Source organism: Pseudophryne corroboree, chromosome 4, assembly GCF_028390025.1.
Source record: "Pseudophryne corroboree isolate aPseCor3 chromosome 4, aPseCor3.hap2, whole genome shotgun sequence".
Classification (NCBI taxonomy): Eukaryota; Metazoa; Chordata; class Amphibia; order Anura; family Myobatrachidae; genus Pseudophryne; species Pseudophryne corroboree.
In genome coordinates, this window is record NC_086447.1 from 448,368,145 (window position 1) to 448,389,908 (window position 21,764).

At 49.0% G+C, this 21,764-nt stretch overlaps 1 protein-coding gene across 9 annotated transcripts in view; it reads left to right on the forward strand.

Annotated features, from left to right (window-relative positions):
- Positions 1-21,764, forward strand: part of SYNCRIP (synaptotagmin binding cytoplasmic RNA interacting protein) — a 165,415-nt gene that overhangs the window by 113,617 nt on the left and 30,034 nt on the right. The window lies entirely within an intron of this gene.

Here is a 21,764-nt window from a genome sequence, read left to right on the forward strand (position 1 = left end):
GGACTCCGAGAAATAGAATTATCGGTAAGTAAATTCTTATTTTCTCTATCGTCCTAAGTGGATGCTGGGGTTCCTGAAAGGACCATGGGGATTATACCAAAGCTCCCAAACGGGCGGGAGAGTGCGGATGACTCTGCAGCACCGAATGAGAGAATTCCAAGTCCTCTTTTGCCAGGGTATCAAATTTGTAGAATTTTACAAACGTGTTTTCCCCCGACCACGTAGCTGCTCGGCAGAATTGTAATGCCGAGACCCCTCGGGCAGCCGCCCAAGATGAGCCCACCTTCCTTGTGGAATGGGCCTTAACAGATTTAGGCTGTGGCAGGCCTGCCACAGAATGAGCAAGTTGAATTGTGTTACAAATCCAACGAGCAATCGTCTGCTTAGAAGCAGGGGCACCCAACTTGTTGGGTGCATATAGTATCAACAGCGAGTCAGATTTTCTGACTTCAGCCGTCCTTGAAATGTATATTTTTAAGGCTCTGACAACGTCCAACAACTTGGAGTCCTCCAAGTCGCCAGTGGCCGCAGGCACCACAATAGGTTGGTTCAGGTGAAACGCTGATACCACCTTAGGGAGAAAATGCGGACGAGTCCTCAGTTCTGCCCTATCCGAATGGAAGATTAGATAAGGGCTTTTATAAGATAAAGCCGCCAATTCAGATACTCTCCTGGCGGAAGCCAGGGCCAGTAACATAGTCACTTTCCATGTGAGATATTTAAAATCCACCTTTTTTAATGGTTCAAACCAATGGGATTTGAGGAAATCTAAAACTACATTTAGATCCCACGGTGCCACCGGAGGCACCACAGGAGGCTGTATATGCAGTACTCCTTTAACAAAAGTCTGTACCTCAGGAACTGAGGCCAATTCTTTTTGGAAGAATATTGACAGGGCCGAAATTTGAACCTTAATAGATCTCAATTTGAGACCCATAGACAATCCTGATTGTAGGAAATGTAGGAAACGACCCAGTTGAAATTCCTCCGTCGGAACACTCCGATCCTCGCACCACGCGACATATTTTCGCCAAATGCGGTGATAATGTTTCGCGGTGACTTCCTTCCTTGCCTTAATCAAGGTAGGAATGACTTCTTCTGGAATGCCTTTCCCTTTTAGGATCTGGCGTTCAACCGCCATGCCGTCAAACGCAGCCGCGGTAAGTCTTGAAAGAGACAGGGACCCTGCTGTAGCAGGTCCCTTCTCAGAGGTAGAGGCCACGGTTCGTCCGTGAGCATCTCTTGAAGTTCCGGATACCAAGTCCTTCTCGGCCAATCCGGAACCACTAGTATTGTTCTTACTCTTCTTTGCCGTATGATCTTCAATACCTTTGGTATGAGCGGCAGAGGAGGAAACACATACACTGACTGGTACACCCAAGGAGTTACCAGTGCGTCCACAGCTATTGCCTGTGGATCTCTTGACCTGGCGCAATATTTGTCCAGTTTCTTGTTGAGGCGAGACGCCATCATGTCTACAATTGGTCTTTCCCAACGGTCTATTAACATGTTGAAGACTTCTGGATGAAGACCCCACTCTCCCGGATGAAGATCGTGTCTGCTGAGGAAGTCTGCTTCCCAGTTGTCCACGCCCGGGATGAACACTGCTGACAGTGCTATCACGTGATTCTCCGCCCAGCGAAGAATCTTGGCAGCTTCTGCCATTGCACTCCTGCTTCTTGTGCCGCCCTGCCTGTTTACATGGGCGACCGCCGTGATGTTGTCCGACTGAATCAACACCGGCTTTCCTTGCAGGAGAAGTTCCGCCTGGCTTAGAGCATTGTAGATTGCTCTTAGTTCCAGAATGTTTATGTGAAGAGACTTTTCCAGACTCGTCCATACTCCCTGGAAGTTTCTTCCTTGTGTGACTGCTCCCCAGCCTCTCAGGCTGGCGTCCGTGGTCACCAGGATCCAATCCTGAATGCCGAATCTGCGGCCTTCTAATAGGTGAGCCTTCTGCAACCACCACAGAAGTGACACCCTTGTCTTTGGTGACAGGGTTATTCGCAGGTGCATCTGCAGATGCGACCCTGACCATTTGTCCAACAGATCCCTTTGGAATATTCTTGCATGGAATCTGCCGAATGGAATTGCTTCGTAAGAAGCCACCATTTTTCCCAGGACTCTTGTGCATTGATGTACTGACACTTTTCCTGGTTTTAGGAGGTTCCTGACCAGATCGGATAACTCCTTGGCTTTTTCCTCTGGAAGGAAAACCTTTTTCTGAACCGTGTCCAGAATCATACCTAGGAACAGCAGACGAGTTGTCGGGATTAAATGGGATTTTGGAATATTCAGAATCCACCCGTGTTGTCTTAGCACCTCTTGAGATAGTGCTAAAGCTGTCTCCAGCTGTTCTCTGGACCTTGCCCTTATTAGGAGATCGTCCAAGTATGGGATAACTAATACGCCTTTTCTTCGAAGAAGAATCATCATCTCGGCCATTACCTTGGTAAAGACCCGAGGCGCCGTGGACAATCCGAACGGCAGCGTCTGAAACTGATAGTGACAGTTTTGAACAATGAACCTGAGGTACCCCTGGTGTGCGGGGTAAATCGGAACGTGTAGATACGCATCCTTGATGTCCAAGGATACCATAAAGTCCCCTTCTTCCAGGTTCGCTATCACTGCTCTGAGTGACTCCATCTTGAACTTGAACTTTTTTATGTAGAGGTTCAAGGACTTCAGATTTAGAATAGGCCTTACCGAGCCATCCGGCTTCGGTACCACAAATAGAGTGGAATAATACCCCTTTCCTTGTTGTAATAGGGGTACTTTGACTATCACCTGCTGAGCGTACAGCTTGTGAATGGCTTCCAACACCCTCTCCCTTTCGGAAGAGACGGTTGGTAAGGCAGACTTCAGGAAACGATGAGGAGGATCCGTCTCTAATTCCAACCTGTACCCCTGAGATATTATCTGCAGGATCCAGGGGTCTACCTGCGAGTGAGCCCACTGCGCGCTGTAATTTTTGAGACGGCCCCCCACTGTCCCCGAGTCCGCTTGAGAGGCCCCAGCGTCATGCTGAGGTTTTTGCAGGAGCCGGGGAGGGCTTCTGTTCCTGGGAAGGAGCTGCCTGTTGGTGTCTCTTCCCTCTTCCTCTGCCTCGTGGCAGGTACGACAAGCCCTTTGCTCTCTTATTTTTGTAGGAGCGAAAAGGCTGCGGTTGAAAGGTCGGTGCCTTTCTCTGTTGGGGAGTGACTTGAGGTAAAAAAGTGGATTTCCCGGCAGTAGCCGTGGCCACCAAGTCTGATAGACCAACTCCAAATAACTCCTCCCCTTTATACGGCAAAACCTCCATGTGACGTTTTGAATCCGCATCGCCTGTCCACTGTCGTGTCCATAAGGCTCTTCTGGCTGAAATGGACATAGCACTCACCCGAGATGCCAGTGTGCAAATATCCCTCTGTGCATCACGCATATAGATAAATGCATCCTTTATTTGTTCTAACGACAGTAAAACATTGTCCCTATCTAGGGTATCAATATTTTCAATCAGGGATTCTGACCAAACTACTCCAGCACTGCACATCCAGGCAGTTGCTATAGCTGGTCGTAGTATAACACCTGCATGTGTGTATATATTCTTTTGAATAACTTCCATCTTTCTATCTGATGGATCCTTAAGTGCGGCCGTCTCAGGAGAGGGTAACGCCACTTGTTTGGATAAGCGTGTGAGCGCCTTGTCCACCTTAGGGGGTGTTTCCCAGCGCGCCCTAACCTCTGGCGGGAAAGGGTATAATGCCAATAACTTTTTTGAAATTATCAACTTTTTATCAGGAGCAACCCACGCTTCATCACACACGTCATTTAATTCTTCTGATTCAGGAAAAACTGTTTGTAGTTTTTTCACACCATACATAATACCCTGTTTTACGGTATCTGTAGTATCAGCTAAATGTAACGTCTCCTTCATTGCCAAAATCATATAACGTGTGGCCCTACTGGAAAATACGTTTGAATTTCTACCGTCGTCACTGGAATCAGTGCCCGTGTCTGGGTCTGTGTCGACCGACTGAGGCAAAGGGCGTTTTACAGCCCCTGACGGTGTTTGAGGCGCCTGGACAGGCATTAATTGATTGTCCGGCCGCCTCATGTCCTCAACTGACTGTTTAAGGGAAGATAAACCATCACGTAATTCCACAAATAAAGGCATCCATTCTGGTGTCGACCCCCTGGGGGGTGACATCTGCATATTTGGCAATTGCTCCGCCTCCACACCAATATCGTCCTCATACATGTCGACACCACGTACCGACACACACCGCAAACTCACAGGGAATGCTCTAATGAAGACAGGACCCACTAGCCCTTTTGGGGAGACAGAGGGAGAGTCTGCCAGCACACACCACAAAGCGCTATATATACAAGGGATATCCTTATATTAAGTGCTCCCTTATAGCTGCTTTAATATATATATATATAGCCATTAATGTGCCCCCCCTCTCTGTTTTACCCTGTTTCTGTAGTGCAGTGCAGGGGAGAGACCTGGGAGCCGTTCTGACCAGCGGAGCTGTGACAGAAAATGGCGCCGTGTGCTGAGGAGATAGGCCCCGCCCCTTTTTCGGCGGGTTCTTCTCCCGCTATTTTTCCAGTCAGGCAGGGGTTAAATATCTCCATATAGCCCCTATGGGCTATATGTGAGGTATTTTTAGCCTTGTATAAGGTTTATATTTGCCTCTCAGAGCGCCCCCCCCCAGCGCTCTGCACCCTCAGTGACTGCCCAGTGAAGTGTGCTGAGAGGAAAATGGCGCACAGCTGCAGTGCTGTGCGCTACCTTATGAAGACTGAGGAGTCTTCAGCCGCCGGTTTCCGGACCTCTTCACGCTTCAGCATCTGCAAGGGGGTCGGCGGCGCGGCTCCGGGACCGGACTCCACGGCTGGGCCTGTGTTCGATCCCTCTGGAGCTAATGGTGTCCAGTAGCCAAGCAGCAAATCCACTCTGCATGCAGGTGAGTTTACTACTTTCCCCCTAAGTCCCACGTTGCAGTGATCCTGTTGCCAGCAGGACTCACTGTAAAAAAAAAAAAAAAAAAAAAACCTAAACTAAACTTTCTCTAAGCAGCTCTTTAGGAGAGCCACCTAGATTGCACCCTTCTCGTTCGGGCACAAAATCTAACTGGAGTCTGGAGGGGGGTCGTGGGGGGAGGAGCCAGTGCACACCACCTGATCTGGTAAAAGCTTTACTTTTTTGTGCCCTGTCTCCTGCGGAGCCGCTATTCCCCATGGTCCTTTCAGGAACCCCAGCATCCACTTAGGACGATAGAGAAAGTGTTTGTGTCACTTTTAGCACATTTCAGCTGTCAGGCACAGGTGGGTGTGCGCTGAAATGTCTCCCCGCAGCTCAGCGCACCTGAATGGATTGACAATTGTATTGCTCCGTTGGCGCCATCTAGTGCCAGCCGCCTGAAGAAACAATTGAATCGCCCCCATTTGTAAAGGAAGAAACCTAATTACATCATACAATTACCCCTGTAGTCTTGTATACACTTTTTAGAAGGATTTTGACATGATAAACACGCATATGAAGGGAAGTAGAATACCAATGCAGTGCTTTTATTCTGAAACTGGAAATTACCCAAATAAATGGTCAGTCCTCATAGTGATGGGCAACATATGGGTCCGATTGTAACTACGCAATAATAAAGTAAAAACAACGCTCTGACAGTGAGGTGGCCTGTGTAACTATTAATGCAGTAGTATGGTCACTGAGTCTAGGTTTTTATTGTCTTATGCATAGTTGTCCCTTCAAATGAATCATGAGCAGCTGTGAAGTCCATGGGCAGTTACGTAGCACATGCCTTCATCAGATACCAAAACATGGTTAGAGATGGTGGAGAAAGGGAGGAATTTTGCTTGTCATTCCAACCCCTTAAGAACTACAACATGCTGCTACTGAGCATAATCGGGGTTGTGTGGAGAGCACAGCAACACAGTGGCTGTACTAGAGGGGGAATACTGAGAAGGGCTTTCATCCACCGCTCTGAGTGAAGCTGAGATTGGGCTACCAGGGAAGTTACCGTTTTGACCTTACTAATAAATTAGTCTTTTTCTTGTAGTCTGTCTTATTTTTTAATCTTTGCCCTGCTGTCAGCTTTCTGTCCTGGTGATATTGTGAGCTTTTTATACCAATCGGATATCTATATATTTATTCTGTAAGGTTTTTTTTTTTTTTTACTATGAGACCTATTTTGAGAGAGTGCCTGAATGGAAAAATATGGTTGAGGTATCAAAATAAAGAGACGCGATACATTCACGATGTAAAGTCTATGAGAGAAGCGTGCACGAGCAGTGTAAACATATTCTCTACTGCTAGATCCAAAATATCCACTCTTTTTGTTTACCTTCTGAAGGGGATCATTGCCATTACCTACATAAGACGCTCAGTTCATTGTCAGACTTGGTGTGTGCATGGTGTTCTATGATCAGTCCTAAAGTAAGTAAATACCTTTTCTCTTACGTCCCAGAGCATGCTGGGAATCCATTTAGTACCATGGGGTATAGACGGGTCTATATAGGAGCCATGGGGCACTTTAAGAAGTTGATAGTGTGTGCTGGCTCCTCCCTCTCTGCGCCTCCTACCAGACTCTGTTTAGAAAAGTGTGCCTTGAGGAGCCGGTCACGTCTCTTGAAGCTCCTGAAGTTTTCTGCATTTATTTTCTGAGTTAGTTATTTTCAGGCAGGACTGGATGGCACCAGCCTGCCTGCTTCGTGGGACTTAGGGGGTGGGGAACGGCCCAACATCTCTCAGGGTTAATGGTCCTGTTCACCGCTAACAGGACACTAGCTCCTGAGGGAAATATTTGCAAGCCCCACCACGGCTAGCGTACATTCTCGCAGCACACCGCCACCCCTAACAGAGCCAGAAGAATGAATAGTGGTGAGTACTAAACCAGCGTCCCGGTTAGCGCGTCGCCGGCCATTATGGCGGCACGAGGGTACGGAGATGCACGGCTTCTAAACAGGGGGACTGCGTCTCCCGCTGTGTGTACGGACACAGACACTGAATAGCGGACACAGTACCCAGACTAGCAACATAGCCATAAAAGGAGTCTGTCTCCATTTTATGCTCAAGACACACACAGCCAGCATAAAAAAAGAGCTGGAAGACTGCGCCCCATTGAAGGGGCGGGGCTTCACTATGAGCGGATCCAACAGCTCACCAGCGCCATTTTCCCCCTGCAGCTGACAGACACTTACTGACAGGGACGCGCAGTTCCTCCGGAGAGACTCCAGATTACCTCAGCGGTACCAGGGGGTCATAGCAGGGGAGGAGCGATTATTAGTTTACCAAATCCCTAATCTATGGACTTAGTCTGCGACCCGCTTAAGCTTGGCATAGTCTGCGACCCTGCTAAGCTTGGCATTAGCGTTAAGGGCGCCGTATACTGGTTTTATACTCCCTCTGTCTCTCCCTGGAAGGGCTCTTTGTAGGTTTGTATTGTGCATTTAACCTTTTCCAGTGTGTGTGTGTGTGTGTGCAGTCACTGTTACAGTATGTCAGGCAAAGAGTGTTTCATGTAAGGCACAGTGTTCCTCTTCCCCAGGGGGTTCACTAGTGTGTACTCAGTGTAGTGTACCTTCCCAGGGTAGTGGGGCAGAACCAGCATGGTTGGACTCCATTAGGGGAATGATTTCCACAATCTCTACTAAGTTATCGCAGCAACGCAAAACTTTAAACAATCTATGACTGAGTTTATGAAAAGAGACTGCGTACCCAAACCAGCGTCTCAGTCCCCTGCCATTTGTCCGCAAAAACGCACTTTGGCCCATATCCTGCAGTCTGACTGATGATGAGGGGTCAGGTGGGGGAGGGTACTCTGTCGTAGGGAATAGAGGCTCTTATAGAACTTCTGAATATCCCTGACAAGGTGACCGAGAAATCCTCAGTCACTTTTCCTGTGTCAAAGGAACTAAATACCCTGTTTGAAGTACCATGGGTTAATCCTGATAGAAAATTTCAAATCCCTAAGCGGTTGTTATCATCCTTTCCTTTTCCTCCTGAGGATAGGAAAAAAATGGGAAAATCCACCGATAGTGGATTCATCAGTATCCAGGCTCTCACGGAAAACTGTATTGCCTGTCCCGGGTGCAGCCTCCCTAAAAGACACGGCTGACTGCAAAATTGAGAATACGTTCAAATCTTTGTATACAGCTGTTAGGGCGGTCCAGAGACCCACTATAGCATGTGGGTGGATTATGCGAGCCATTGCTAAATGGTCGGGTAACCTAATTGAGCAGTTAGATACCTTGCCTCAAGGGGACTTTGTTTTGCTCCGGCAACATACACATGACTCTGCAAACTTTATGGTGGAAGCCATAAAAGAAATAGGCTTGCTTAATGCACGCACTACATCTGTGGCAGTGTCTGCACGCAGAGGTCTATGGCTATGCCAGTAGACTGCGGATGCGGATTCCAGGAAAGGCGTGGAAGGCCTACCTTTCACAAGCGAGGCCTTATTTGGAGATGAACTAGACAAATGGATCTACAAAGCTACTGTGGGTAAGTCCACATACTTTCCTTCTGCAGCTCCCCTAGCTAGGAAGCCTTACTCGGGACCCAATTTACAGTCCTTTCGGACAGCCAAGTTTAGGGGCAATCTCATAGGTTCTTCTACCGCCACCAGAGGCGCTAGAGGTAAACCACGCAAACCAGCAACTGCAAGTTCACAGGAACAGGGATCAAGCTCTGCTTCCTCAAAACCTTCAGCTTGAAGGTGTACCGAGATGCCTAGAAGACTGGCAGGTGGGAGCTCGGCTAAAACTCTTCAGTCACATCTGGACAACTTCGTGCCAGGATCCCTGGGTAATATCTTATTACCCAGGGTTGCAGACTGGAGTTCCAAGAGCTTCCACCTCACAGATTCTTCAAATCGGTCTTACCAGTTTCATGAGAGGCAAGTATGGACGTCATTCAAGAACTTGTACAAATCCAGGTCATTGTTCCAGTTCCACCTCATCTGCAAAACAAGGGATACTATTCCAACTGGTTTGAAGTACCAAAACCGGACGGTTCGGTAAGACTGATTCTGAAACTCAAGTCGTTGAAGCTGTACTTACGAGTGTTCAAATTTAAGATGCAGTCTCTGAGAGCGGTGATCTCTGGTCTGGAGGAAGGGGAATTCCTAGTGTCTCTGGATATCAAGGATGCGTATTTTCACATTACGATCTGGCCGCCTCATCAGGCTTATCTACAGTTTGCACTGCAGGACTGTCACTACCAGTTCTAGGCCCTTCCATTTGGTCTCTCTACGGCACCGAGAATGTTCTCCCAAGGTGATGGCAGAGATGATGTTTCTACTCCGCAAACGGAGTGAACATAATTCTGTACCTGGACGATCTTCTGATAAAGGCACCGTCCACGGAGCGGTTGTTGGACAGCATTGGCCTCTCCTCCAGACTACTCCTGAATCACTGGTGGATTCTGAACCTACCAAAATCTCACCTGGAACAGACAGAGGCTTCCTTTCCTGGGAGGGAATGATACTGGACACAGAGTCTCGGAGAATGTTCCTTCCCTCGGAAAAGGCTATAGTAATCCAGTCGATGGTTTGGACTGTCCTGAAGCCAACCCCGATCTCGGTGCATCTCGTCTTCTAGGGAAAATGGTGGCCTCTTACGAGGCGATTCAGTGCAGGAGGTTTCATGCACAAATGGTACGGATCTCATTTTCACATGCACCAGAGGATTAGTCTGTCGCCAAAAGCCAGGATCTCCCTTCTATAGTGGCTACAGACTTCTCACCTAGTCGAGGGTCAGAGGTTTGGGATTCAGAATTGGATTCTGCTAACCACAGACGCAAGCCTCAGAGGTTGGGGAGCAGTCACCCAGGGGGTGCAGTTTCAGGGAAGATGGTGAAGTCAGGAAGTCGTCCTTCCAATAAACCGTCTCGAACTCGGGGCAGTCTACAATGCCCTTCTGAAGGCCTCACCCCTACTTCGGAATCAGGCCATAAACGTCCAGCCGGACAATGTGACGGCGGTAATGTACATAAACCGACAGGGCGGACTGAAAAGCAGAGCAGCAATGTCAGAGTTGTCAAGAATTCTCCTCTAGGAGGAAAAACACGCCATGGCGTTGTTGGCGATCTTCATTCCGGGAGTAGATAATTGGGAAGCAGACTTCCTTGGCAGACGCGACCTACACCTAGGGGAGTGGGGCCTTCATCCGGAGGTTGACATGTCGGCGATATCCACAGATCGACATAATAGCATCTCGACTCAACAAGAAGCTCAAGCGGTATTCCAGGTCGAGAGAGACATGAGCAGTGGCGGTAGACGCTCTGACAACTCTGTGGGTCTACCAGCTGGTGTACGTGTTTCTTCCACTTCCTCTGATCCCAAGAATTCTAAAAAGAATAAAAAGGGAAAAGGTTCAAGCAATCCTCATTGCTCCAGACTGGCCTTGAAAGGCCTGGTACGTGGATCTTCTCGAGATGCTGATCGACGATCCGTGACCTCTACCTCTGCACAAGGATCTTCTGCAATAGGGCCCGTTCGTCTATCCAGACTTACCGCGGCGAAGTTTAACGGCATGGAAGTTGAACGGCTGATTCTAGCCAGGAGTGGGATTCCCGACTATGATCCAAGCCAGGAAGGGGGTACCGTCTAAGCATTACCACCGTATCTGGAAGAAATATGTCTCTTGGTGTGAGAGCAGACAATTCTCTGCAGTAGAATTCCATCAGGGACTTTTTCTGCGGTCGGGAGTGGATGTGGGCCTACGTCTATGCTCTATTAAAGTCCAGATTTCGGCCTTGTCTATTTACTTTCAGAAACAAGTGGCTTCCTTCTCTCCCTGAGGTCCAGATGTTCTTGAAAGGTGTTCTGCATATCCGACCTCCCTTTGTTCCTCCCACGGCACCTTGGGATCTCAATTTGGTGCTGCAGTTCCTCCAATCGGACTGGTTTGAACCGTTACAGGAGGTAGACTTAAAGTAACTTACGTGGAAGACCGTCACACTGTTGGCCTTGGCTTCAGCAAGACGTGTGACGGAGTTGGGGGCGTTGCCCCTACTTAATTTTCCATGAGGACAGAGCTGAACTCTGAATTTCTTCCTAAGGTGGTGTCCGCATTTCACATCAACCAACCTATTGTGGTTCCGGTTTATACGGACACCTCTATTTCTTTGGATGTTGTGAGGGCTTTGAAGGTGTATGTAAAGTGAGTAGCTCGTCGCAGGAAATACGACTCTGTTCGTTCGTTTATGATCCCAATGAAATTGGGTGTCCTGCTTCAAAGCAGACAATTGCACTCTGGATCAGGCTCACTATCCAGCATGCTTATTCCATGGCAGGCTTGCCGGTCCCAATATCTGTACAGGCCCACTCTGCTAGGTCGGTGGGTTCTTCCTGGGTGGCTGCCCGGGGGGGGGGGGGGGGTCTCGGCTTTCCAGCTCTGCCGAGCAGCTACTTGGTCAGGTTCAAACACGTTTGCTAAGGTTTACAAGTTCGATACTTTGACCTTCAGTTTGGTCAATCAGTTCTGCAGGAACCTCGGCACTCTCCCACCCGGTTTGGGAGCTTTGGTACTTCCCCATGGTACTAAATGGATTCCCAGTATCCCCTAGGACGTAACAGAAAATAGGATTTTAATTACCTACCGGTAAATACTTTTCTCGTAGTCTGTAGAGGATTCTGGGTGCCCGCCCGGTTCTTTGTTCTTTCTGCGCTTATACCCCTTTTCCACCTAGAAGCACGGGTCGCAGCCGGGAGCCTGACACGTGCTACCCGGCTGCGGCCCGTGCTCATCCCCCTTTCCCGCTGCACTCACCAACCTGGCATATTGCCAGGTTGGTGACGCTGCTGGCGGCGCTGGGAGATCACATGATCTCCCATTGCCGCCCTTCCATACTCTGAACTGGAGCCGTGTCGCATTGACACGGCTTCCGTTTACGCTGCACAGCTTACCGGGTTGAACTTGTGTTCAACCCGGTAAGCTACCCGGGTAGGATTCCCGGATCACTTGATCCGGGTTTTTGCAGAGGGACCCTTTTCCACTAGCAAAAAACACGGGTAAATGCGCGCCCCATGCATTTACCCGTGTTTTTTTAGCTAGTGGAAAAGGGGTATTACTTGGTTAAGTATCCTGGTTTGTTCAGCTGTTGCTGGTTCTGTTTCAAGTTTGGTTAGCATGGCTGTCCTCTTGTTCTGTGTGTGCTGGTTGGTAATCGCACCACTTTTTTATCTATCCTTCTCTCAAAGTATGTCCGTCTCGTCGGGCACAGTTTCCTAGACTGAGTCTGGTAGGAGGGGCGTCGAGGGAGGAGCAAGCGCACACTATCAATTTCTTTAAGTGCCCATGGCTCCTAGTGGACCAGTCTATACCCCATGGTACTTAATGGATTCCCAGTATCCCCCACGGACTACAAGAAAAGGATTTACCGGTAGGTGATAGTAGATAATTAAAATCCTATTTTCTCTAACGTCCTAGTGGATGCTGGGGACTCCGTAAGGACCATGGGGAATAGCGGGCTCCGCAGGAGACTGGGCACTCTAAAGAAAGATTCAGTACTATCTGGTGTGCACTGGCTCCTCCCTCTATGCCCCTCCTCCAGACCTCAGTTAGAATCTGTGCCCGGCCGAGCTGTGTGCTCCTAGTGGGCTCTCCTGAGCTTGCTAGATTAGAAAGTATTTTGTTAGGTTTTTTGTTTTCAGAGAGCTTCTGCTGGCAACAGACTTTCTGCTACGAGGGACTGAGGGGAGAGAAGCAAACCTACTCACGGCAGCTAGGTAGCGCTTCTTAGGCTACTGGACACCATTAGCTCCAGAGGGATTGAACACAGGTACCTAACCTTGATCGTCCGTTCCCGGAGCCGCGCCGCCGTCCCCCTCGCAGAGCCAGAAGAACAGAAGCATGAAGACATCGAAATCGGCGGCTGAAGACTCCTGTCTTCACTTAAGGTAGCGCACAGCACTGCAGCTGTGCGCCATTGCTCCCACAGCACACCGCACACTCCGGTCACTGTAGGGTGCAGGGCGCAGGGGGGGGGGGGGGGCGCCCTGGGCAGCAATTAAGTACCTTTTTTGGCAAAAAGAGACATATATACAGTCTGGGACTGTATATATGCCAGAGCCCCCACCATTTTTTACACATTAAAGCGGGACAGAAGCCTGCCGCTGAGGGGGCGGGGCCTTCTTCCTCAGCACACCAGCGCCATTTTCTCTTCACAGCTCCGCTGGAAGGACGCTCTTCAGGCTCTCCCCTGCAGTATACAGGTGCAATAGAGGGTAAAAAAGAGAGGGGGGGCACATAAATTTAGGCGCAGTATATATATTAACAGCAGCTACAGGGTAAACACTAAGTTACAGTGTAATCCCTGGGTTATATAGCGCTGGGGTGTGTGCTGGCATACTCTCTCTGTCTCCCCAAAAGCCTTTGTGGGGTCCTGTCCTCAGTCAGAGCATTCCCTGTGTGTGTGCTGTGTGTCGGTACGCCTGTGTCGACATGTTTGATGAGGAAGGATACGTGGAGGCAGAACAAGTGCAGCTGTGTGGTGTCGCCGCCGACGGTGCCGACACCTGATTGGATGGCTATGTGGAAGGTGTTAAATGATAATGTAAACTCCTTGAATAACAGATTGGATAAAACTGTAACCGGGGGACAGGCAGGGTCTCGGCCCATGCCTGATCCTACAGCGCAGAGGCCGTCAGGGTCCCAAAAGCGCACACTATCCCAGATAGTTGACACAGAATCTGACTCCGATGACGATGAGGCAAAGTTGCAGTCTAAAATGACTAAGGCCATCTGCTACATGATTGTAGCTATGAAGGATGTATTACGCATTTCTGTGGAAAATCCTGTCCCTGACAAGAGGATTTATATGTATGGGGAGAAAAAGCATGAAGTGACTTTTCCCCCTTCACATGAATTAAATGAATTATGTGAAAAAGCGTGGGATTCCCCTGACAGGAAGATGATAGTTTCCAAGAGATTACTTATGGCGTATCCTTTCCCGCCAACGGACAGGTTACGCTGGGAATCCTCCCCTAGGGTAGACAAGGCGTTGACACGCTTGTCTAAGAAGGTGGCCCTGCCGTCTCCGGATACGGCCGCCCTAAAGGATCCTGCGGATAGAAAGCAGGAAGCTATCCTGAAGTCAGTTTATACACATTCTGGCACACTACTGAGGCCAGCAATTGCTTCGGCTTGGATGTGTAGTGCGGTAGCTGCATGGACGGATTCTCTGTCTGAGGAGTTAGATACCCTAGACAAAGACACTGTTCTACTGACCCTGGCACATATCAAGGACGCAGTCCTATATATGTGGGATGCCCAGAGGGACATTTGCCTGCTGGGCTCTAGAGTTAACGCTATGTCCATTTCTGCCAGAAGGGTCTTATGGACTCGGCAATGGACAGGGGATACCAACACTAAAAAACACATGGAGGTTTTACCTTATAAGGGTGAGGAATTGTTTGGGGACGGTCTCTCGGACCTAGTTTCCACAGCTACGGCTGGGAAATCAAATTTCTTGCCTTATGTCCCTCCACAACCTAAGAAAGCACCGTATTACCAAATGCAGTCCTTTCGTTCTCAGAGGAGCAAGAAGGTCAGAGGTGCGTCCTTTCTTGCCAGAGGCAGGGGTAGAGGAAAAAAGCTGCACCACGCAGCTAGTTCCCAGGAACAAAAGTCTTCCCCGGCTTCCACTAAATCCACCGCATGACGCTGGGGCTCCACAGGCGGAGCCAGGAGCTGTGGGGGCGCGTCTCCGACATTTCAGCCACCAGTGGGTTCGCTCACAGGTGGATCCTTGGGCTATACAAATTGGGTCTCAGGGATACAAGCTGAAATTCGAGGTGATGCCCCCTCACCGTTACCTAAAATCGGCCCTACCAGCTTCCCCCATGGAAAGGGAGATAGTGGTGGAGGCAATTCACAAACTTTTTCTCCAGAAAGTGGTGCTAGAGGTCCCCCCCCCTTCAACGGGGAAGGGGCTACTATTCCACTATGTTTATGGTACCGAAACCGGACGGTTCGGTCAGACCCATTTTAAATTTAAAATCCCTGAACTTTTATCTGAAGAAATTCAAGTTCAAAATGGAATCGCTCAGAGCGGTCATTGCAAGCCTGGAGGAAGGGGATTTTATGGTGTCTCTGGACATCAAGGATGCTTACTTGCATGTCCCCATTTATCCGCCTCATCAGGAGTACCTCAGGTTTGTGGTACGGGACTGTCATTACCAATTCCAGACGTTGCCGTTTGGTCTGTCCACGGCACCGAGAGTTTTTACCAAAGTGATGGCGGAGATGATGGTGCTCCTTCGGAAGCAAGGGGTTACAATTATCCCATACTTGGACGATCTCCTCATAAAGGCGAGGTCCAGGGAGCAGTTGCTGATCAGCGTAGCACACTCTCAGGAAGTGTTGCGTCAGCACGGCTGGATTCTGAACATTCCAAAGTCGCAGCTGATTCCTGCGACGCGTCTGCCCTTCCTGGGCATGATTCTGGATACAGACCAGAAGAAGGTGTTTCTCCCGGAGGAGAAGGCTCAGGAGCTCGTGACTCTGGTCAGAGACCTCCTAAGGCCAAAACAGGTGTCTGTGCATCACTGCACGCGAGTCCTGGGAAAGATGGTGGCATCATACGAAGCCATTTCCTTCGGCAGGTTCCATGCGAGGATCTTTCAGTGGGATCTGCTGGACAAGTGGTCCGGATCGCATCTTCAGATGCATCGGATGATCACCCTGTCCCCCAGGGCCAGGGTGTCTCTTCTGTGGTGGCTACAAGGTGCTCACCTCCTCGAGGGCCACAGATTCTGCATACAGGACTGGGTCCTGGTGACCACGGATTCAAGCCTCCGAGGGTGGGGGGCAGTCACTCAAGGAAGAAACTTCCAAGGGTTGTGGTCAAGTCAAGAGACTTGTCTGCACATCAATATCCTGGAAATAAGGGCCATATACAACGCCCTGAGTCAAGCGGAGCCTCTGCTTCGAAACCAACCGGTGCTGATTCAATCAGACAACATCACGGCAGTGGCCCATGTAAACCGCCAGGGCGGCACAAGAAGCAGGGTGGCAATGGCAGAAGCCACCAGGATTCTTCGGTGGGCGGAGAATCACGTACTAGCACTGTCAGCAGTGTTCATTCCGGGAGTGGACAACTGGGAAGCAGACTTCCTTAGCAGACACGACCTCCACCCGGGAGAGTGGGGACTTCATCAAGAAGTCTTCACGCTGATTGCAAATCGATGGGAACTGCCACAGGTAGACATGATGGCGTCCCGTCTCAACAAAAAGCTAAAAAGGTATTGCGCCAGGTCCAGGGACCCTCAGGCGATAGCTGTGGACGCACTGGTAACAGCGAGGGTGTTCCAGTCGGTCTATGTGTTTCCTCCTCTTCCTCTCATACCAAAGGTGCTGAGAATTGTAAGAAAAAGAGTGAGAACAATACTCATTGTTCCGGATTGGCCAAGAAGGACTTGGTAGCCGGAATTGCAAGAAATGCTCACAGAGGACCCGTGGCCTCTGCCTCTCAGACAGGACCTGTTACAACAGGGGCCCTGTCTGTTCCAAGACTTACCGCGGCTGCGTTTGATGGCATGGCGGTTGAACACCGGATCCTAGCAGAAAAGGGCATTCCGGAAGCAGTTATTCCTACGCTGATAAAGGCTAGGAAGGACGTGACAGCGAAACATTATCACCGTATATGGCGAAAATATGTTGCTTGGTGTGAAGCCAGGAAGGCCCCTACAGAGGAATTCCAACTGGGTCGATTCCTGCACTTCCTACAGTCTGGTGTGACTATGGGCCTGAAATTAGGGTCCATAAAGGTCCAGATTTCGGCCCTATCCATTTTCTTTCAAAAAGAACTGGCTTCACTGCCTGAGGTTCAGACGTTTGTTAAGGGAGTGCTGCATATTCAGCCTCCTTTTGTGCCACCAGTGGCACTTTGGGATCTTAACGTGGTTTTGGCTTTCCTGAAATCCCATTGGTTTGAGCCACTTAAGACGGTGGAGCTAAAGTATCTCACGTGGAAAGTGGTCATGCTGTTGGCCCTGGCCTCGGCGTGTGTCAGAATGGGCGGCTTTGTCATGTAAAAGCCCCTATCTGGTTTTCCATATGGACAGGGCAGAATTGCGAACTCGTCCGCAGTTTCTGCCAAAGGTGGTGTCCTCTTTTCATCTGAACCAACCCATTGTGGTGCCTGCGGCTACTCGTGACTTGGAGGATTCCAAGTTGCTTGATGTAGTCAGGGCTTTGAAGATCTATGTTGCCAGGACGGCTGGAGTCGGGAAGACTGACTCGCTGTTTATCCTGTATGCATCCAACAAGCTGGGTGCTCCTGCTTCAAAGCAAACCATTGCTCGCTGGATTTGTAACACGATTCAGCAGGCTCATTCTGCGGCTGGATTGCCGCATCCAAAATCAGTAAAAGCCCATTCCACAAGGAAGGTGGGCTCTTCTTGGGCGGCTGCCCGAGGGGTCTCGGCATTACAGCTTTGCCGAGCTGCTACTTGGTCGGGTTCAAACACATTTGCAAAGTTCTACAAGTTTGATACCCTGGCTGAGGAGGACCTGGTGTTTGCCCATTCGGTGCTGCAGAGTCATCCGCACTCTCCCGCCCGTTTGGGAGCTTTGGTATGATCCCCATGGTCCTTACGGAGTCCCCAGCATCCACTAGGACGTTAGAGAAAATAAGAATTTACTCACCGGTAATTCTATTTCTCGTAGTCCGTAGTGGATGCTGGGCGCCCGTCCCTAGTGCGGACTTTCTGCAATACGTGTATATAGTTATTGCTGAAAAGGGTTATGTTATGTTGGCTTCCATTGGTTGATGCTCTATTGTTTGTTCATACTGTTAACTGGGTATGTTTATCACAAGTTATACGGTGTGGCTGGTATGAGTCTTACCCGGAATTCCAAAATCCTTTCCTTGTAAAGTCAGCTCTTCCGGGCACAGTTTCCTTAACTGAGGTCTGGAGGAGGGGCATAGAGGGAGGAGCCAGTGCACACCAGATAGTACTAAGTCTTTCTTTAGAGTGCCCAGTCTCCTGCGGATCCTACTATTCCCCATGGTCCTTACGGAGTCCCCAGCATCCACTACGTTCTACGAGAAATAGAATTACCGGTGAGTAAATTCTTATTTTCTCTATCAATCTGGGGGACGCTGCACACTTATTAAGGGGTTGGTGTGTGTGTGTGGTATGGAGTTTCGGCACAAAATTTATTAATAATTACTCTCCCCCCCCCCCCCCCCCTTCCAACCCCTCCCATCTACAGTCTCTCCACAGATCCAGCCCCCATTTTAGTTTTGTGCCTTGAAGGACAGACGCAGTTTTTATTTTTTTTATTTTTGCTGCCAGTTTTAAGACCAGGTTTTAATTTCATATTTGTTTTTTAAAGTATGCTTCGTCCCTGTATACAGGCGACAAGCATTTTATGAGTGAGGTTAGATAGGTATGCGGCTGTGTCTTGCTTCTCAATAACCATGCCTCTAGAAAGTCTACATGCCAGCGGCCTCCAGCACCGAGGAGTCACTGTAACAGGTAGGACGGGCAACCTGCTATTTTATTTCTCTCTTCCTCACAGCGCATCTCGCCATTAGGCGATGTGTCAGTGTCACCCGCTACCCTAGATCCCTCTGCTGTCATACAGATGGTTGTGGGACCGCAGTGGAGGGTAAGCAGGAGCCGCGCCTGTATATCCCTCTGCCGTCATACAGAAAGCAGCAGACTAGAAGCGCTGGCCACGTCTATCCCCTAACTGAAGGGGTTTTTGCTGCTGCGACAGGTGATTTTCCTGAGGGGGATCTGGAGGCGGTCTCAGAATTCCCGCTGCGCTCTTCCCGCTTTGGTAGCCGCTCTGTCCCGCCCATGACTGAATGTGAGGGTGGACTTGGACAGCGGACACCATCTTAACACTCTCTGCATCAGCGCTGACAGACATGGGGCGCAGCTTACTGAGTAGGAGAGAGAGAAACAGGATTTTAACATGGCATAATTCACCCTGATAAGTATACAGGTGGGGATCAGGCATTATGTGTTAAGGGTTAGATCAGTTCTCTGCACTAACATCTTGATATAGACTGTATACATTTGTGGTACGTTACACTGATTATTAGACAATAGGGGAGTTGATCTTATGTAGTATTATATTGATCAGTGTATTACCATGGCCAGTAAACCAGACAAATCTGCAAAAGGAAATGCAGGTTCAGTAGTTGACTGCATGTTCCCAATGTGGTTCCAAACTTCCTAAAGGTAGCACGGACCCAGGTACCATCTGTAATTTATGCTCTGGGACGCCAGTTGTGGGACAATAGGGCGGCACCACAGATAAGTCTATGCCTATGTGGGCCAAAAACATGGTAGATGTCATAGCTGATCTGCTTCAGTCCAGATCGGGTACAGCTTCTGGGGAATCAGAAGAACCCCCTTGGGCCAGATATATGGGTAAGTGTGTCTCTGATTTAGCACAATCTTTAAATAAAATTGTGACCTCGTCGGGATCCAGACCTGCTAAACGGGTACAGACACCACAAACTCTAACCTTCCCAGGGGAGGAATTCGATTCAACTGAGATTCCTTTAGAGGAAGGTGAGGTGGATCCTGAGTGGGAGGAGGAAGAGACGTCCACCAGCTCAGGGGTCCGATTGTTGATTGAAGCCATCTGTCAAACTCTTAACCTTCAAGAGGTGACCGTGGCGGACAGTTCGACCTCCTTCTTTAAGTGACAAGAGACAAGTCGCTCTATTTCAATCATGCTCTCATTTTGTGGATATTTTGAAGGAAGCTTGGCTTAAGCCAGACTCAATTTTTTTGGCTCCTATAAAGCTATTTGTATCCTTTTGCTGAAGAAGACACAAAGGGGGTAATTCAAATGTTTGAAAAGTTGGTTGGGTGTCTGTTTTATTCTATTAGATAGGAAAAAACAGACACCCAACTGACTTTTCGATCAACTGAATATCCCACAATATCTTGGGAGACACCTCCTAGGATCGATGCCCCTATTGCGTACATGGCAAAAGCAACGGTCATTTTGTATGTACAGTCAGTGTCTTTAAAGGATGCTACAGATAGGAAGACTGATGCCGTCCTTAAAACTATTTACTTTCTCAGGTATTCTTTACGGCCTATTCTTGCAAGTGCTTGGGTCCTTAAGGCTGTGGATGACTGGTTAATGCGAGTGGTTACTGGCATACAGTCGGGTGATCCTTCTGAAGCTATTCAGTTAGAACAGATCGCAGAGACACTTGCTTATGCGGTTGAAGCCCTTTTGGATTCTTTCGCTCTCCAGTCACGGGTATCTGGTCTGGCGGTAACGGCTAGAAGATCACTTTGGGTTTGTGCTTTGAATGCAGACTCCTGATTCAAACCAGACCTTGACAGTTGTTCCCTTTTGAAGGGGAGTTCCTATTTTGATCAGAGCTTACCAATATTATTTCTATTACCACGGGGTTAAGAGTCCGTTTATTCCGGTTGCCACTCCAAAGCCCAAGCCTACACAGTTTCGGTCCTTTCGCACGCAAGACAGAGGAAGTTTCCAGTCCTTTCGGAATTTCTCTAGATCCACTCGCAGAGTAGCATTCAGAGGAGGAAGAAACAAAGGAATCCGTAGACCTGCTGCATGACTGTTTGAGTCTTCCGGGGGAATCGTTAGTGGTTGGGGTGTCTCTACTTCGATTCAGGGATCAATTGCCCCAGTCGAACCCAGATCGTTGGGTGATTGGGGTCCTTTCTCGAGGTTATAGTCTAGATCAGGCTTTTTCAACCAGCGTGCCGTGGCACACTAGTGTGCCGCGACCAGTTGCAAGGTGTGCCGCGGAGCCAGAGCAGCTTCCTGCACATTCAGAGTGAAATGTTGGCCCGGGCTCTTCTTAGAGGATCAGTCGTGCCCCGGCCGTGACCAATGCCTTGAAAACAGTGTGATATCATAGGTCACGGCCTCCGCGTCTCACCACCCAGCCAGCCTACCCGCCTGCATACACATCTTCCAGTTCCCGACTGCATACACAGCTTTCCTTACCCACCAACATCCACACCTGCCCGACCGCCCGCTGCTCAGTATTCGCAGAACTCCACTATGAACAACCCCCGCCACTGAGGGACAGTGAGGAGGACAGCTGATCATATTATTTGTTATTTTATTTCTCCTGTGGGGAACAATAGGATTTCAGTAGGATTTATGTGGGGAGAATAAGAATTTATAGATTTATGGGGGGAACAATGTGAATAATCATGTGGAGAGCAAAATGATTTATGTGGGGAACAATGTGATTGTTTTTTCTGTGTAGGCCAATGTATGTGTAGATTTATTTTTTTACTGTTAGAGCCAATGTGTGGTTTTTTTTTTCTGTGGGGAACTGATGGTGTACCTTGGCAATTTTAAAATATTCGGTGTGCTGCGAGTAAAAAAAGGTTGTAAATCACTGGTCTAGATCTTCTGGAAACACCTCCCAACACATTTTTTAAACCCCCCCCCCCCCCCCCCCCCCTTCCTCTGATCCTGTCAGATGACATGCAGTGATTAGAGCAGTTTCCTCGCTTATAGAAAACGGTGTAGTCCTTCAGGTTCCCCCTCACCAACAAGGTCACGGATTCTACTGCAGTCTTTTTTTCTCGTAAACAAACCGGATGGTTCGTTTCTCCCAATTCTCAACCTGAAGTGTCTCAATCCATATATTTCGGTGGATAAGTTCAGTCACTTTGCCAGCACTTCACGATAGACACCCTTCAGTCCTTTGGCTGGATTGTGAATCTGCCCAAATCATCTCTCCTTCCGTCGCAGGAGATGATTTTTCTGGGACCCCTATTCAACACCAA